At 39.2% G+C, this 20,309-nt stretch overlaps 1 long non-coding RNA gene across 1 annotated transcript in view; it reads left to right on the forward strand.

Annotated features, from left to right (window-relative positions):
* The window catches only part of LOC140342748 (uncharacterized), a 37,210-nt gene that overhangs the window by 13,807 nt on the left and 3,094 nt on the right, over positions 1–20,309 (forward strand). Inside the window, exon 2 of the long non-coding RNA XR_011923138.1 lies at positions 18,962–19,062. This is a non-coding gene — a long non-coding RNA (uncharacterized lncRNA). The remainder of the gene's footprint in view (positions 1–18,961; positions 19,063–20,309) is intronic.

A 20,309-nucleotide genomic window follows, 5' to 3' on the forward strand; every position in this document is an offset into this window, starting at 1 on the left:
CTGATCTGGGGTGCCTGTGGGGGCAGTGTTATGATCTGGGGTGCCTATTGGGGCAGTGTTATGATCTGGGGTGCCTGTGGGGGCAGTGTTATGATCTGGGGTGCCTGTGGGGGCAGTGTTATGATCTGGGGTGCCTGTGGGGGCAGTGTTATGATCTGGGTGCCTATTGGGGCAGTGTTATGATCTGGGGTGCCTGTAGGGGCAGTGTGAGAATCTGGGGTGCCTGTTGGGGCAGATCTGGGGTTGCTTCAGTTGGTTGGGTTTAGGTTCAGCAAGGCTACATACCCCCAAAAAAGAGGTCAACTGACTCCCTAAGTATACTGTCTTAATGCTTAAGTCTATAATGCTAAAGGGAGCCCAATTAAATATTGGAGTGTGTAGGTTTTTTGGCCAGACAGTATATATTAGAACTCTAGTGTTATTCTAATGACCTTTCAATGATCAATAGTATGATCATGATTACAATCCATTTAATTTATAAGTAACCTTAAAGTAACTTTCAATTACAACAAGTATTCAATATTTTATCAACTTTTGAGATATTCAGTATTCCAACCATTTTTTTTTTGCTTAATTCTGCCAAAAATCAACTTCAAATATGATCATTTTGACCAATTTTTGACTCATTCACCTTACCACCCCAGCAGTTTTGTCCAGTATCTGCACTGCTGTGAAAGAATATTTTAGGGATAGGACACCAATGTGACCAAAGGAACATTAGAGTTTTTTTTCATCCTGCATTCCTCATAACAGAATTAGGATAATGAGATTTTATAATAAGCTGCTTTGGCCATGTTAAGCCAAATACTTGATGCAATCAGCGATCATAGTTCCAGGAGCAAAATTTCACTATATCACTTAATAAATGAGGTCTAATACAAAATTATCATAAAAGGCAACAATATACCAACAGAATCCCAATGATGAGGGAGCAGATTAGATGTAAACCCAATAATGTTCACTCCTTGTAAGTTTTATTATGGTAATGTCATTTCAGAGAATGTTCTCCATCATTTTAACTGTACAGTGTTTATTTAAATGATACCTGACGACCCTTCCTTGTTGCTTGTTCATCCTTTTATGGGGTGACAGATGGCTCCTACGAGGTTAATATTGGGATAAGCATCAGTGTGGACATATAGGCACAGTCCACTTTTGCACTATTTGGATGTCTATTCAGAGCAATTACTTGCAGCCAACTGAGGAAGGTCCATGTAGAAAGGAAATGAAATGAAGGAGATCAGCTTGCTTCATTGTCATCCAGTTAAAGTTTTCATCTATGTTAGGTTCTCACATAGAGATTGCAAAGTTGGCAAATTTGGTAAAATATACTCAATCAGCTCCCTACGAGGTTGTTGTTCTCTTCTGAGACAAATGGAAATGTGGTATAAATGGATTTTCTTTTAATAATCGTCAGGAATAAAGAAAGTGATAGTGGTGTAGAACAGGGTTTGTAGAACTCTTGAATGAGATTGGGACCTTACTCCAGCGGGCCTGTAGGGGTCCTCCTCCTGACCACTTTCTGGCCACTCACTGTTGTACCTAGCGGGGCAGAGCAGATATTCTACCATCAGCTTCCTTTTCCTGGTTCAAATTTTAGATGATATAGACCAGTGATCCCCAACCTTTTGGATGTCACGGAGCACTAATTTCACAGACTCTGAACTGTGCATGCACAGGGAGCCATGTGTCACTCAAAGAGGAAGAAACTTCTCCCAGAGTGACGTCATGATACCAGAACCTGCCCACTCTCCCATCACAGGTCTGAGCCTACAGGGACACAACCCGCCCACTGCCCTGAGCCTGCGATCAATACAGGAGACGTGTGCCCCCCCCAACAAGGTCCTTCTCCTGGACCACCAAAATTTTCAGTCTGCGGACCACCAGTTATCGACCGCTGATGTTGATGATATATATGGCATCTGTCAGAGCCTGGCAAAGGAAGACAATAGAGAAAATTTCCTCTGCTGGACCCTTTACAACTGGCTCCTGGTGAAGTTAAACCCATGGGTGAGCTACTAAGGGCCTGTACTGAACAGAATTCTGGGGGCTAATAATGCAAATGTAGGACTGTATGTAGGATGTATGTAGGACTGGATGTATGTAGGATAAGTTATGTTGGGGGAACTGAAGTGAATTGAAGGACTCAAAGTGTAATAGGAGAAGCTCTGGTGTAAAATTGAGAGTCTGATGTAAAGGGGAGACTTTGATGTAAAACAGAAGGTCCAAATGTAAAGGGGGCTCTGATGTGAATGGGACCTCTGGATGGGAAAGTTACATAGTAGGTTAGGTTGAAAAAAGTCCATCAAATTCAACCACTAGGGAAATAAACATATCCCAGATATAAAACCCTATAGGGGATAGTTTGTCCGGAGGAAGGCAAAACAATCCCCTGGTACAATTTGCTTCAACAGGGGAAAAAAAAATCCTTCCTGATTCCAAGAGGCAATCTGATTGATGCTCCCTGTTATATTTTCTTTATTACCCAGTTATATTCTGTGCTTCTAGAAAAGTTTTTTTTTTCTTAAAGCAATCTATAGTAGTTGCTGAAACTACTTTCTGAGGGAGCCCATTCCACATTTTCACAGACCTTACAGTGAAGAATCCCTTCCTTATCCGGAGCTTAAACTTAGTAAGAAGTAAAAGGGAGGTTCTTGATGAAGGTGAAAATCTGATGTAAAGGGGTAGTGCTGCATATATGGGGACTGTGATGTAAATTTGGGGAGAATGAAATGATTTGGGAAATTCCAAATTGAGGAGTCTGTTATGAAGAAGGGACATTAGCACTGTATGCAGATATTGCAGAAACATGGGCCCAGGTCCAAATTCCACATTTGGCCCTATAAGTGTGTAGCTATGCCACTGGAAAAGGTTATTTTTATTATGTATTTACACACAGTGCAGACGTAGCTGCTAACAGAGTTCATAATCATGTCATTAACTGTCCATCAAAGGAGCTCACTATTGCAGTGTTTCTCTGATTTTTTCTTTGTAAGACAACCAAGTAACCTGCCGGTATGTTTTTGGGATGTGAGAGGAAAATGAAGAGCACCCACACAAACATAAGGAGAACATATAAACTCCATGCAAGTTCTTGGAGGCAGGGTCCTCTCCTCCTCCTGTTTTACTGCCTGTGTCTGTCATTTGCAACCCCTATTTATTTGTACAGCGCTGTGTAATATGTTGGCGCTATATAAATTCTGTTTAACAATATTATTAATATGGTCCAAATTATAATAATTATATAATATTAATATCAATTATACTAATAATATAAATAAATGGTCCAAATTAAAGCAGCAATTGGCCGAAGCCCAAATGCAATGAATATTATTTGATTTTAATGGAAATTTATTACAATTAGATTCCAAATTGTACACTTCAGTGTAATTCTCCGAATAAACACTAGAGGGCGTCCACTACATGGCTTTTTTATATTATATTTTGCTTGTAGGCACAAGATTCACATGGGAGAGAACATTTAAAAATTTGTACAGCAAATTATCATATAAGCTGGTTTGTGAACCATATACCTAGACAATGATAAGGAAACTATCAAGGGAAATTGACAAGGTTTGCTACTAGGCTTCAGTGAGGTTACTGTAAAAAAACATGAAAACAACTGATTATGAATATTATGATTTCATAGGTGCCTGAAATATGGTAACATATAATAATATTTGGTATGTGTGTTTTTAAGCAAACATTTTCTAGATGTGTCCAAGGGTTATTTGAGAATTGCATTTGATTTTGAGAATAAATAATATCATAATCCAGATTACTTTGATTAAATAAGGCATTGTGTTTAAAAATTATCCACAAGTTTGACTTCCTGTAATATTCTTTATTTATAACCATGGTATGTTTTTAATTTGGTTTATTTAACTCATATTAAAAGTCATTGCTGTAGAATCAATTCCAGCTCCATTCAATACAAATAGAACAATGCTGATGCCACCTAGTGGCTGTACTGGTAAAGCAATCCCAATTAGAGCTGCACTTAGGGCAGACTCATAGGGGTCTATTTATAAACCAGTGAATCTAACATTCACTATCATACTCCCTGGTAGAATGTGTTTCATTCCCTAGTCTATGTGTTTCAATAGCAGTAACTTATTCCCCATCAGAGAATGTTTCAGGGATTCACTGCTTTATATACAGACCCTTCAGTGTAGCTCTGTACTCCTTACACTGTATTCATAATAGGTCAGGTTGAAAAAAGACAAAGGTCTATCAAGAACTATCAAGGGAAATAAACAAATCCCAGATATAAAACCTCATAGACATAATTGATCCAAAGGAAGGCAAAAAAACCCTGGTACAATTTGCTCCAAAAGGGGAAAAGAATTCCTTCCTGATTCCATGGGGCAATCGTATGTTCCCTGAATCATCAGTCTCTGTTATCTTTACTTTAAAGCCTTAATACCCAGTTATATTCTGTGCTTTTAGAAAAAGATCCAGCTTTTTCTTAAAGCAATCTATAGTAGTTGCTGAAACTACTTCCTGACGCCGATTCCACATTTTCACAGACCTTACAGTGAAGAATCCCTTCCTTATCCTGAGATTAAACTTCTTTTCCTCCGGACACAAAGCGTGCCCTCTTATTCTTTGTAATGATCTGTGAATAATTGGGAAGAGAGTTCTCTATATGGACTATTTATATATTTATACAGGGTGATCATATCCCCCCTTAAATGTTATTCAATGTACTTGTTTTGAATACGAGCAAAGCAGTTACCTGAATTTGATTTGGCATCAACCTTTTGCAATCTTTGTGCAGCAAAATAGGAAAAGGAAGACATGACACAAGGAAGTGATCAGTATTTCTCCAGTGCTAACAAGCAACATGCAGATAGGACAGAGCAGAATATTAGAGAGATGACCTGATCAATGTGCTGCTTCTTGTTTCACTGTCCTATCACAGGAAAGAGGGGGACAAGACCTGTAATTATTACGCAACTTCCTGATCAGACAAGGATGGGCTGTGTCACGGAATTGACAGAAATACAATTTGTTTAGCAGGTAAACCATTTCCCATCCATTCAGCTTATAATTACAAAGATAAAATAAACTCAGAAGATCAGAAACCACTTACTGTTGTCCAAGTCTATTTCTTGCAAATGGATTAATAATTTAGGAGATATATCTGCCAGCTCATCAACAAAGAGTTTAGATCTATAGAAGACTTCTCTGAGTATAACAAACATTTAGGGAATTTTGCAATTTTCAGATTCAACATATAACTTCCCCAATGATCATTGAAGAGGAGATCCCATCCAATGGAGATCTTTCTGGCCATAAAACGTGGTGATGAGGCTGCATTTCTGTATCCCAGATACCTATGTGGTACTCTTCCCATATTGCTTTATTCATCTTTAAACTGGACAATGTTTTTTTTTTTAAAGCTGGCACTAAATATCCCACCGTCCAATGTTTGTATATATCTTTTATTTATATAAAAATAATGGAGTTTGCTGCATTGCAGTGCATTGTTCCTGAGCTGCCCATTCTACATGATGACACGTGCTGTCCAGCCTGCAGATAATAATAAATGAACAAAAAAAAAAAAAAAAATGATCAAATTCAGGAACATGGATATGGCAAAAAATGTTTTGGAAGGGAATTAAAAAGAAAGGAAAGGGATGCATCTGTAGATTTAAACACAGAACAGTGGACATAATTTAGATTTTTTTACAGAAAAAAAGGTGAAAGGTTCTTCTAATAGCCTATCCTTTCCTTAGCTTATTGTTACTATTCCCATACTTTCTGATTTGTACTGCCAAAACGACTGATGAGAAGAGCATTGAGAAGCAGAGCAAATGTAAAGGTGTCTTTTTAAAAAAAGAACCTGTCACTTTGCCTAAATGGACTTTAAAGCCCTCTCTGTCTTCCATGTTGAGTGACGCTGGGAAGACACAGAACTTTCTGTGGGGTCATTTTTTAAATGAGTGAATCTGGGATTTACTGAAACATCACCTGGTAGATAATCTTCCAGGTACATGTGTTTCAATAGTAATAATTGATTCTCCACCAGGGAATTTCAGATTCTCTGCTTTTATTATAGACCTCTGTGAGGTGTGTCACCAGACTGCCATGCACTCATATACAATGATACAAAGAGCAGTACTGACATCAGTACACTCCTTGCATCACTGAGGATCACCCTCCACCAACGAAAAGGATCCTCGTGCCATATGACCAACCTAAAGACATCTGGTAAAGGTAGGTATAGCAGGGGGGTGATTGTGCATTGGGTAGGGCAGAGTGTTGAAGTGTTGATTAAAGCCCTCCAAGGCAGGAAAAGATACCTAGGAAATCCAGCAAACTTGGAGTGGATCTTGTCCAGGATTTAAAACATTTTCTAAAAAATACCAAATGACCTGTAAGAAATTAATTCCGGGCTTGCTGGATCATCCAGGTTTGCTGATGAAAGTGTATCGTCTCCAGTTTTGGCAAGGTTTTATAATTAGGTCCTAAGTATCAATGGGTTTAAGGCAGGCATGGGGGCAAACTACGGCCCGCGGGCTGTATACGGCCCAATAGGGTTGTTTCTTCGGCCCTTTGGGTGGTCAGCGGCTCTGGCCAGTGCCACCCTGAGCCAGCCAGAGCTGCTGAACATGTCCCCCATTTGTGGAGGTGGGCAGGCTGTGTCCCTGCACGTAACCCGCCCACTCTCTCATTGTAGGCTCAGATCCGCAATGGGAGAGTGAGCGGGGTTATGCCATCATGACGTCACGTTCACTGGCGTCACGATGGCATAACCCCGCCCACTCTCCCATCGGCCCACCTCCCTGTCAAATTTTAAATCAGATTGTGGCCCCTGACTGAAAAAGTTTGCCCACCCCTGGTTTAGGGAATTGGGGTTAAGTGTTGGGGGTGCATCAGCACCAAAAAAGCCATACCCTGAACTTTTGAAACTTGTTGACCCCCATCTATTATGATAAGATGGGCCAAAATAAACTAAAATGCCTTCCATTATTACACTCCAAAAAAAAGCAACGGCTACTAATGTGCAGTTTTGTCTTCTTCAAAGTCTACAGGTTCCCTTTATAAATAAATGTAAGAGATGACAATTCTACAAGAACTTTTATTGTGCTAATGCAGTGAGTCAGCAGCTCATCCTCACTTCAGAGTTAAAAGAAGAATATTCAATTTTCACTGATTTATAAGCACTAAGCTTCAATTAGCATTGAGCTGAGTAATATCTATAAAACAAAAGGAAAAAAACTGCATGCTTTTCCTACCATTGAATAAACTCCAATTGTATATGCAGTAAACAACTCTGTAATGGCACTTTGTAAAACCACCAGAGGACGTCTACATCACCGCATCTCTGATGTGAAGAATGACAGTGCAGTGCTGAAAGCCATGGCACCGGGCGGTATGAGCTTCTTCTACAGAAGATATTCTCATATAGAACATCAGAGGGCCCCCCAGCTCTATACAGAACTTTAACACTACATTGCCAAGGGCAATGTTCTTATGATGCAGGAAAAGAAGGATGGTGAACTGAAAGTTTTTGGTATCTGAAACTGGAAAAACAATGACTACCCTTAAAATGGAAATCTAAACATCAGCCAGCTATAAAAACATCATTAAAATCACATTTGAAGAAGAACTAAATTGTGGAAGCTGAACCCAAAATGTTAGGTGGAGGGCAAATTACTAGTCATCAGTATTGGCTATGGTCTCCATACAGCTGATCTTTCCCTGATAAGGCTGGTGTTGATGGGCATTTCTTTTCTTCAGGTTGGGCTTACATTTTAGTATTGGTCCAGAGGAATGCTAATCACACTAGATGCAAGTCAAAATTAAATCAGAAGAAGGTCAACTAAAGATTGTGTGCAACTGTTGGAGAATTCTGAATAAGTTTCTCAAACTAATACCATATGCACATGTCCATGAGAGAAACAGATATATTTCCTTGTGTTTTTCAATTGCTTAATTGCTTTTTATGAAGTCCTTTATATCTATTTTGCTTTGGGGAAATTATTAAGATAGTATTTTTGATTTTTGTAATATACTATTGTGCAGGACAAAAAAAAAAACAATGCTGGATTGGGGTTTCCCATATTCTGCATGGTTGCTGTATTCACTTTTTCTTTAACATGATTACAATGGCTGTGATTGTCACTGATAGGCAGCTCAAGTGCCAATCAATCCCGTCCTACATAGTGCCATTGAGACAATTCTAAAATGGAAGTATGAAAGGGGCTGGTTGGTCCCTGGGAGACCCCCACATCAGCAGATAGGTATTATATTGTGGTTCAGTACATTATATATAAAAAAAAAAGATAACTACATGAATTTCTTGTATGTTTGTGGACCTAAAGAAGAGCTCCACTAGGCACTGCAGCTAATTTTAAAATGGCCAAATGATATAACCTGTCTATATATAAAGATCTTTTCTGTAATGGCTCTGATCATGCTGCTTTCTCTGATTTGTAAAGACTATTAGGAAGTCTCTGTACTCTGTAGACATCAGATGATCACAGTCACTTGATTTGCCTGAGTAGTCACAAGGATGTAAATCATGCCAAGATGACCACACAATGGAACCACATGCCAGCCTCAAAGTGTGATGGGCGGAGGACTTGCAATTCAGCCAAGCACAGATAAAGTTTGTTTTATCTCTATAATAATGTGTGCTGGTTTTAAACAGAAAAAATGAAATGACTGTGCCCTGCAATGGCATTCACCAAAGTCTTTCCAAATGCAGTGCAGTAGTACTGAGCACAGTGAAGACATTGGATCAATAGTGGATTGCAGGACGACTGTTTTTTTTTCACCATAAAGTACAGATAGTGCATAGATAAGGTCAAAAAAGGGGGCAGCAGCATTGCAAAACCCTTACAATTACAGTGATACCTTGGCTAATGAAGATATGTTCTGGAATCACAAACTTTATCTGAAATCTTTGTTAGCCGAAACAAAGCAAAAATTCAGCTCAACGCGGCTGCAGTTTGTTATTGCCCATCCACTAATGCTGTCGTTAGCCCAGTATATATTATGTATAAACAATTTGTTAGCAGAGTCACTCGTTAACCAAGGTACCACTATTCTTTTTTCTTTGTTTTTAAAAACAAATCCAGTGGCAAAGTTTATTGAGCTCACAAGGTGTAGCAGTGACTGCTGTAAGGAATCACAAAACTCTTTGTGGCTTGTGAGAAGTTACGCTTAGGATCGCCTTTGCTGGGGTCAAAGGACATTTGTCTGGTTCATCCAACTCAGATCACACACCGAGGTATCAACCTTAAGCTGGCTTGCAGCCGAGTTTTTTTTGAAGGTTGCAGGTAAAATAACAAAACAGCAAAGAAAACCTTGCCTGTCCGGCACTTACTATACATCAGACGTCTCTGTCTATCAGCTGGAGGGCTTCTCCCTGTCAGCTCAAAACCAAGCATTCAGCAACCTTTTACTTTTACTTTTGAGCTCACTCACACAGGCCAATTTGAGCTCACTCACCCAGACCGACTGTGTGAGTCTCTCCGCAGAGCTCCCTCACACAGAGCGGCTGTGTCTTCAAGCAGAGCTCCTCACACAGAACCCCATCTGTGTCTCCAGCAGAGCTCCCTCACACAGAACCCCTATCTGTGTCTCTCCAAACAGAGCTCACTCACACAGTCCACCTGTCTGTGTCTCCAAACAGAGCTCTCTCACACAGACCCCTGTCTGTGTCTCCAAACAGAGCTCAACTCACACAGTCCACCTGTCTGTGTCTCCAAACAGAGCTCTCTCACACAGACCCCTGTCTGTGTCTCCAAACAGAGCTCAACTCACACAGACCCCTATCTGTGTCTCCAAACAGAGCTCAACTCACACAGTCCACCTGTCTGTGTCTCCAAACAGAGCTCAACTCACACAGTCCACCTGTCTGTGTCTCTAAACAGAGCTCACTCACACTGTCCACCTGTGTGTGTCTCCAAACAGAGCTCTCTCACACAGACCCCTATCTGTGTCTCCAAACAGAGCTCAACTCACACAGTCCACCTGTCTGTGTCTCCAAACAGAGCTACTGACTGAGCTCCTGGCTCTATGGTATATCCCTACCCTCGGTGCTTCTTCATTAATTATCCTACAGGTGAGAGTCTTCCACCTGCTACTTCACATAGGAATCTTGGGCAAATATACCTCACATAAAAGAGGAATCTTGGGCAAATATATCTCATAAGAGAGGAATCTTGAACAAATATAACTCCCTTCCACCTCCAATCCTGCCTTGGTGTCTGCATATAAAGCAGAAACACTTACACTAAACAATAGGAAGGGGTAGTATCTATAGGAATGCATTCACATGCAAATTGCATACACTGAATATTATGTGTAGCTATACTTGAGGACCCCTATTTATATTAAGTTGACCAAGTCTCATTTTGATACTAAGATTCCTATGAAACAGCAGAACTCACAATGCATAATAATGTTATTTTCTTAATTTGTTTGTGTTTTATGAGAATTAAGTCTTTGCAAGAAGAAAGCTTTAATTCAGCAGGGGTGCCAACTGCAATGTGCCAACATGGTACAGAAAAGCACCCCTGCTATTGGTGCTGAAGCAGAAGTCTTCATGTAAAGGATATGAATTGTCTCCTTCTAAATCAGAGCTGCAAACAGTAAACTTCATATTCCCTGCTGATTTAGGTGCTTTAACTCTGACTCAGCAGGATGTAGGAACAAGGAAGGCAGCCTGGCATTGTATTGCATGGGGTCAACTATCTTAAAGTAACTCTTGGCAACTGCCCTGAGACTAAGTCGCCAGGCTAACACACATTGCACAGGCATGGCCCGCTGTTGCTATGATTATGAAGCCGGTCCAATGATGTGCAGCCAAAGCCGGAGTGAGTGCATGGCAAAAATGGACTGAAAGAGACTGCATCAGCAGTCATCAGCAGTGCTGAGATGAAACCAATTATGATAAAAGTATGAAAAACACAGGAAGATTGATTAGCATACACCATGCTATAACAAACCAAATGTCACCCACTTATAATTGATGTACCTATGTGTCCTTATGCAGCATTTATCTCAGCAACTTGAAGTTAATTTAGAATTGCATATTAGGTGGATGCCCAGCAGCTCTGAGAATCTCATGTATTGCATAGTAAGTGTACAGGTCAAGGAAGAAAGAAGAGCATGGTGTAGGTTTCTACTGGTACACCAGGTTCTTCTGCTTTTTGAATGAGTCACAAGTTAGGAAAGTTTGGGGAAATGATGACCTTTTGGTCCTCAGCTGCCTGACAACTGTTCTGTCTATGCACAATAAAAAAATCTCATTTATTAGTATCTCATTAACCTTGTCCTTCCACATATTTCACTGCTAACCCCTAATTATCTAGGATGCTTTCACATTGACTGTAACTTAGCTTTTGGCAAAATCTGGTGTCTTTGCCTTGTATATTACCATTTTCTCTGTCATTGGACACCTGATGTGTTGTTAAAGAATGAGTTCCCTTTTAAAGTTCAATGGCCCAATTGAACTCCCTCGTCTTCCTCAACAGAAGTTAGATCAGAAGATCCCTGGATTCCTATGTTGTGGCCACCACCAGCTCAGACTCGGATTCTCTCTTCCAGAATTCCCTTTAATAAACTCAGGCAACTTCTCGTTATTTTTTCTCGTTCTCTCTCCCCAACATAGACAGGCAGGATCCTGTAGTCCTCAGAACTGAGTGTAACACATATATGTATAATATATGAATGTAACATGGGCAGTGAGTCCAGAAGGTTATCACCTCACAAACTGTTTAGCAAGATCAACCATTTTTTGGCACTTACCAAAGAGATATAGAACACATTGAACTGAATAATACTGTAAATTACCAAATGAGACCTTTTAAAAGTGTTGCAGATTTTAAAATGGTAAAAAATACTTTTTAGCATCATTTTAGCAATTGCGCTGACATCTACTTAACATAAACTGAATAGATTTTAGCTTACTGGATGGTATTAACCTTTCACTGATTGCTGACACATTGCTTGTGGCCTGCAGAACTTTTTTTTTCAGGTGGAAGACAGAATCATTATAAAAATCAAAGATTTAATTGTTGATAAGATCATTCTATTCTCTGCAAAGTAATGTATAGAAGACCACAGAATGGGTAAACCTCTGTGGTCTTCCCCATTGAAACTGTAATGTTTCCATCATAATGCGCTGATCACATTTTTTTCCCCCTGAAATCATCATCTAATTTTGTTTGCTCATTTTCAGATGTCATGAAAGGTGTGCACTATCTGCTCCTAAAAGCTTTAATGTAGCTGACTAAACCATCCAGAACTCCTTGGGGAGAGATGATTGGTTGCTCTGGCAGGCTCTTCATGTTTGTCAAAACAAGCCTCTTGGCCGGGTTATGCCGATGGCTTGGAGCCATTGGTGGGGCGTAGCCGAAGCTTCTCTTTCAGGAAATCATGCACTGCAGTATCCAAGCAAAAGGTTCAATTTAGAAACTGATACAAAGCAAGGCAAGGCACTTACAGCAATATTAAGTAACCACTGCAGAATCTGTCTATGGAAATTTGTTTCACCTTCCATAAAAGAGTGTAATGGAACGAAAAAAATGTGTGCTTAAAAATAAAACCATTTACTGCGTGTAATGATCACAAAATGTGCCAGTTCTGACAGGTCCACATAAAAATGGTTACGTATTTGAAGCCAAATGGAAAGTGACTTTGTATTTATCTTTTTTAAAGGGAACAGATTTCTTTTTCAGCCAAATTTTCTAAACAGCTGAAAATTTTTGTGTAATTCAAAACAGCTGAAATGATTAGGGTCCAGTGATTATCTGATGATGTGTACAACCTCGATAGATGTCAGATGATTGTCACAGATGATTGTCTTTGACAGATGAGTGAATGAGTGCCGTACACACAATGCCAAGTTCGTCAATGAGAAGGGGAGAGGGTGCTGTGCTGTCCTCCATAGCTGGTTGATCATGCTGATTGATGAACAACGTCGGGGGACCACTGTGCACATGTCAGATAAACACAACCGTCCATCTTGCAATCATCTGTTATATTGTAAGTCAATATTAGCTTCTTAGACCATTTAGCTTAGGACCATATGCAGGGTTTAGTGATTCATACTCTCAAGGTTGTTGGTGGTGTACCCCAAGATTTAGTGTTAGGACCCCTACCTTTAATACTAAGTATAAATTATATAGATTTTGAGATTTCAGGAACGATTTCTGTGTTTGCAGATGATACCAAGCTTTGTAGTGAAAAAAAGTCCTTACAAGATGTCTCCAACTTCTAAGCAGACCTGAATGCACCAAGTGACTGGGCACTGTGCGGTTTATTGTTGATAAATGTAAAGCAGCACTTGGGAGCTAAAAACATACACGCATCTGGAAAAACTGGAGGAGTCAATGATCCAGAGGTATCTGGGAGTTCTCATTATTCATCAACTTAAAGCAGAACTAGACTAAAAAAAAAAATCTTTCTTTTACTTCCACTGATCCCTTGATCCTTTCAGCGCTTTCCTGGATTTGGTCCTGCAACACCCTGTAATGCGCCTTTGTCCTGGCACAGAGGAAGTTCCGGGCACTTCCATCTTCTTTCTTCGTCTTCCAGCTTCTGCCTTTGTCACCTGATCTCACACTGGGCAGGCACGAGATTGGGTGACGTAGCTTGCTGGTAATGGGGGAAAAAAAAGGTGCTGAACTAACTGCGCATGCGTAAGATTGACATTTTTACCCCCATTGAAGAAAAAGCTCCCTCTATGCATGCCCAAGATCAAAGGAGCAGCCAGAAACCTCCTGGGATGTATGACGTGGGTATCCCAGGAGGCTCTGCACTTCCATTTTGTCTTGTTGTCCACCCTTTTATGAAAAATAAAAATTCTGGTGATAGTTCCACTTTAAAGGACCTATACTTTTTATGCTTACTTATCTTTTCTTGCAAAAAAACAATTATAATTATAAATCAATAACTATAAGTAGTTGCAAAAATCTATTTAGACCTACATAAAAAATGAGTCATTCAGTTTACTCCTTCTCCTTGTCTGCAATGGAACAAGATGAATAGCACAGTGAGGGGGAAAATGGGGGTAGTCAATGATTCAGACAGATTTGGGTGTTCTGGGGGATCATAGAATGAAAGTGGACCTATGCCTTCTGTGATATTTTCTTGGAAAATACCTATTCTAATTAGAGATAAATAACCCCAAATAGATGCAAAAAATCTTTTTCAATCTACTGAAAAATGTTAAAAACTTTTTCCATCTTTTTCCATTCATGTTTCTTCCGTGCCATGGAAGAAATATGAATTGCTATAGCACCCTTTACCAATAAATATCCCACTAGAGCTCTGGGTGCATAGAGTATGAGTGGGATGTTGAATAGTATGATTATAGGGACTGGCAAGGACCAAGAAGATCAGTGAAAACCAGGTAAAGCTTTGCCAACAAAGGACATGGCACCTCAGGAAAGACTAGACCATAAGATCAAAAATACAAAATATTGCTGGAAGAGTGGGTAAGTGTATTATATAGGTTATGTGTAAATATTATTAACATTTAGTTACATTTACCATACATTCCTCTTTAATTATAACATGCAAAAAAAACTGCAATTTCTAGTGAGCTAAACTATTCCTTGTATTATAGAGCCCAGAGATAGATATAACCTGCCCCTGCACAGCAGTAGTAAACTTTGTTTGAAATATTCAGTACAGGTTTCGGCACCACATGATTAAAAAGATATAGAACTGGAGAGAATGCAGAGTAGGGCAACTAAACTAATAAAAAGGAATAGAGGAATTCAGCTATGAAGAAAAAATAGCTGAACTGAATTTATTCTTCCTTGTGAGGATGCAATTAAAGCAGGATATAATCACCTTTTATTATCAGTATTGATTTATAAAGCACCATAGCACTGTAAGTAAGAAACAAACATGGTTGTATGGTACAGAAGTGGTAATCAACAAAAATGTAGCAGCAATTTGGGCATAATTTATTCCAACGTGGAAATAACTTTAGTTTTAAAAAAAACAAAATTGACCATACTTTAAAATGGTTTTCCAACTGGATCTGTGTGTAGGGGTCTTAGTATATGTTGTTTTTATTTATTTATTGGTGGAACTTAATAAGATAGTTTTCTAATTCGTTTTCATTCTCTTGAACTATGTATGTCTGACACATCATCTCTCTTCAGGTAAGTCTAGACCAAAGGTAGGCAAACTCCAGCCTTTAGGCGGGATACGGCCTAGCTAGTATTTCAGTCCAGCCTAACGCCCCATAGTAATTTTTTGTTGGATCCCCCCTAATTGAATTGTTGCGTTACTGTGAGTTCCCACAATATCATTGAGTTCCTGCATAGTAACCCCAATTACTATGCCTAAAGAGCAGAAGCAGCTACCAGTCTCCAGAAGGTTGACCTCGAACATTGTGTGTTCAACCCAGAATGGACTGACGAATTATTCTTCATCCAACACGGCAAAAAAGCCCTGTGTTTAGTGTGCAACGACACCAACAGTACTTTCAAGCAGTCAAATCTCAAGTGGCATTTCAATCCCAAGCATGCACACACATACAGAGACTACACCGCGGATGAGTGGAAGACTGAGTTTGCTCGCTTGCAATCACAGTTGGTAAAAACCTTTCCTTCGACACCTTGTTTCTTCTGGCCTAGTGTGCCTTCTTGACCTCCTGAAATGGCCTAGTAGTCCAAAAAGTTTGACCACCCCTGGTCTAGACAGTTTCGGTCAATCTGTTTTAGTAAGACAGTTAACTTGTTTGGGTGATTGCTGAAAGTGCTGCATCTGTTAAGTTTGTAGAAAGTGCATGATGGTGCAAGATTGGCATCTGATGATTATAGATGGCCATGCATGTTTGCCCAGGGTGCATACAGATTTTTTAAAAACATATCAATTCCCTTCTCTAACACATTTACAAATGAAATACATTTGAAAAAATACATATTAGGCCCAATTTATTAAAGTTTCCCAAGACTGAAGAAGATAGAATATAATGGAAAACACAAGTTATCCAACAAACCTGAGATGGATTTCTTCAGCAAAAGTTTTCAGTTCTGGCTCAGATACATTAAATCCCTCAGGTTCTCCCATTATATTCTATCTTCTAGAGTCTTGGAAAGTTTAACAAATCAGGCCTATTGTCAGGTCTCTGCTATCTTCTTGTAACATTCTTCAACTTTTTTTTAACTAGTTCTGTAAGTATAATTTATGATAGATATCTGTACGATACCAGGTATACATAAAGGAATAAATCTGAAAAAGAAAGCATCTACAATATATTGCATTTACTTACAGGTATAGGTATACTTTAAATAATGACTCTCTTTAAGATGGTAAACAGCAGCACAAATCAGATATTCCTCACTGTTGATATTGAATGTTAAATTGTATTTACATGTTGAAATGTCTTCAAGCAACATACCTGCTCAGTAACTTTAAACATTTTAAACATTTTATACAGCCTTTTAAATTCACCTTGCCTTGGGCACATACCATTTACCAAGGTTATAATTTGACAGACAACAGCCTGTGGGCTCAGAGCATAAACACTGACCCTATTCATAAAACATAATGAGAACTGTACTGTAATAACCTGCTCCATTGCTCTATAAGTAGATATAACCAATGAAAAGTAGGTCAGTGAACGACAGGTCTTTAATCCATAATCATTTCTTTTTGTTCCATACAGTGCCAAACTTGGGCTGTTTAATGCCCAAATACTTCAAAAGTACAGGGATCATGTTAATACAAGACAACTTTAAATAAAGCTTCAGGATAAACAAAAAGAGTCTGATTCATTAAAGCTCTCCAAGGCTGGACAGAATACACTTTCGTCAGTGAAACTGGGTGAACCAGCAAACCTGGAATGAATCTGCTCCAGATTTGAAAACATTAGCTAACAAATAGCTCAGGAAAGCTGGGATCACCCAGCTTTACTCATGAAAGTGTATTCTGTCCAGCCTTCGAGAGCTTTAATAAATCAGGGCCATGTTGTCCAAAATACAAGAGGTATGTGTGTTCTTACCTAAGTCATGGAGCACTTTGTGTATTTATTTCCATATCTGTGCATTAATCCAATGTAATATGTTGCCTCTGAAAGGAACTTCTTGTACTAAAGACCAGTCACTGATGCTGTTTTTACTTTTTGAGGGTGATTGGTCTTGTATCCGCCCCTCTTCTACTTTTCTGCAGGGAACTCGTAGTGGAAGGAGCTTCTAGGTGCCTCTATAGGCCACATAATATACTTTACTGCTACTTTTACAATGTTACATGCAATGTGATTTCAAAAGCATTTGGTATACAAAATTATTTATTCTTTATTAAGTAGTTGAAATCAACAATTTTGTTTTCAGACTTCAGCTTTAAAGTATAGGAAATGTTTAAATACCCATCAACTTTTCTTCTTTTGCCTTCTATGTTCTCCTGGGGGATTTTCCAAAACTTCCTGCCCTATAGACACAAAAGGACATATCAGTTTATCTTCCCACTGCTCTTTGACTACCCCATAATTTAGGATGATTTATAAGGAACTTTAAAAGGGGTTAAGACTTTCTCATTACCCATAGTTAACAATGTTGGGGGGTGTTGATTGCCCACCCCTTGCTCGAACCCTTGCCCACCCTTGGGAAACATATAAGATTGTGCCATGGATCCTCCACACTCATCCCCAGCAGTACTGGATATTTCACTTTGCCCTGGCAAGGAACAGAAATGGCTGAAGCATATTTTAACTTCAAGCTGTCATAATAAATTTAGCACATACACAGTAGCAGGTCTTGTAATCTAGGTTGTTAATACAAAGTTCTGTTTGAAGCATGGATATGAAGGGTTGCACTGTATTCATATCTGCCATTACACAGCTGAGTATGCAAAAAAGCAGCTCTAATAATGTATTGCATATATTCATCATATATACTCATAGACATAAGTCATTCTCAAAAACGTTGTTAAATTACCAATGCAGAAAATGAACTCCTTGGTGCAGAGAAGGGATTACTGAAGGATGGGTAGATGTTTCCTAATGCCACTCACAATTGTGGATGGATCAAGCTGAACCCATAATTTGGCCATGTAGTCTAATCCAACAGAGCCTCCAAAAAGCTAGAGCCCTGCATATACTTATCTTGTCTTCACTCCACCCCTGCTCTATTTAGGCCCTGGAAGCTACACAGATATACCAAGTGTTTCTAGGTATAGGGAGCATATTACTTTCTCCCCTTATTACTATGTGACAACACTGGTGTTTGCTGGCACACAGCACTGGTTGGCTAGGGAGTCCCAGGCCACACTTTCATTAGGACATCTTTGTTGGCTTGTGTGGCTGAAAGTGGAAGTGGACAAATTGTAGTGGGTCGAGATCTTGTGAAGGCTGAGACAGGCAAATCGCAGGATGAATTTAAAACTGTAAGTGATGTTAAAGTAAATTATAGCTTACTACCCTGTTTCCCCGATTTTAGGACATCCCCATTAGGTAAGCCACCCCCGATTTTTAAAAAAATAATTAAAATAAGACACTCACCCCTATAGCTAAGTCATTCAAATGCAGCTTCATGTGGTGGGGAGACAACGCTGCTGCACTGCTACCGATTTCAGAGAAGTGCACGTCATATACAATAATTTGCATTGTTTCCGTGAGCATTGCTACAATACCCTGCATCACAAACCTGTGTACCAACCTTCAAATGTACCAAGAGAAAAATCTAATGGTATGTGGAAAAGATTGTAAGTCTGGTAAAGAAAAAAAATCAACACAAGTTTTACAGAATCCAAAGTAGCCAGATGACTAAGCCATTTCAAGAATAAACTCACACAGCAGGCTGAAGATTGACACATTAATCATTTTACAAAGTGGTCCCCTTGCCCCCAGGTCAAAGACTTTATTAACATTTTTATAAATTGCCATCCCCCAACATGTTTCCATATTGTTCTTTATTAGGACATCTAGGGGGCAGAATATATCACCCCATGACCTCAGCCAGTAACAAAGTTTCTCTTTCAGGTCCAATGCACTTTAGACTGGGGTCCAGAAATGAGGAATGGGGAACCGGCACTCTGCAAGGATCAACAGCTTTCCTTAGATGATGGCCTGCAATTGAACTGGTAAGGGATCAACATATTCCGGTGTTAATCCCAAACTGATCCACTGATACCGTGTGTTTGATATAAAGAAGGGGGTTCTTCGAGGTGTCAGATCACATATTAGCTTGACCATCACAGGAGAAAAATACCAATTTTCCAAAAGCACTGGGCTCCTTTAAAATATTTATAACATACATTCTTTAAATTGATATGTAAAACACAAAGAGAGTTCAGACCGTACACAAATCTGCTGCAGAATTGGTTCAGTGGGTATGGCTCCTCTCCATGGAGCTGCAGATGGATATGCTCAGTTGCTCACATTACAATACACTTTGTTGGACATTGGACTTTGTTGTGTCACCGCCATCATTGTTCACTCAACTATTACTAAAGGTGCATGTGCTTTCCAAGTGTAATTGCTCTGCTTTTTGGTTACAATGCAGTGAAAAGTACACAAACCAAACCTGACTGTGTCAATGAGTAGATAAATAAAACAGAAGTGTTTATGTCCCCTGCACCTTTTTAGGATACTGTGTGTATGTTGGCCTTTTGGGTAAATATCAATTTTGTGTCAACTGACCCTTTAAATAAATCCAGAATACATGATTTTGTATGGGGTTGAGGAAAAATATTGATATTGGAAAAACAAACCACCAGCAATCTCTCAGGTACTCTGTTGGTGGTTGTCTATATGCCTGCTGGTCCCATTATGACGGCCTTCAACTATCTCTGTTGGATTTTGTAACTGATTTTGTCCAATAGGGAATGCAGCAGAGAAAATGTAACACCCAAAAGTGGACATGAGTCAGTAATTGTGGAGGGAGATCTCACAGTTACATTAGTATGCAATACATTTAGAAGACAAGGTCTAGGTCAGCCCACCAGTTTCCAAATATAACCAAAAAAATCACTTTTGTCTATACAGAACTTTCAAATGAATGCACTATTAAACATCTGCCAAATGTATATAGGAACCATTCTAAACATTTTTATCCCAAAGAAACTACTATATAATTTGTAGGTCTCAGAAAACTGCTAAAAATGATTGTCTCTGTAGATCATGGTACGCGGTAGTGTTATCAGAAAATGTGTAATATTAACTTCATAGCCATAGCCCATATTATCGTGACATTAAAATTAAACTAATTACCATATTTTTCGGCGTATAAGACGCTCCGGCATATAAGACGCACCCAATTTTAAAGGAGGAAAATCTAGAAAAAAAAGATTCTGAACCAAATACTGTAGTAAAATATTTTATATCAACT

This window comes from Pyxicephalus adspersus, chromosome 12 (genome assembly GCF_032062135.1).
Source record: "Pyxicephalus adspersus chromosome 12, UCB_Pads_2.0, whole genome shotgun sequence".
In the NCBI taxonomy this organism is placed as follows: domain Eukaryota; kingdom Metazoa; phylum Chordata; class Amphibia; order Anura; family Pyxicephalidae; genus Pyxicephalus; species Pyxicephalus adspersus.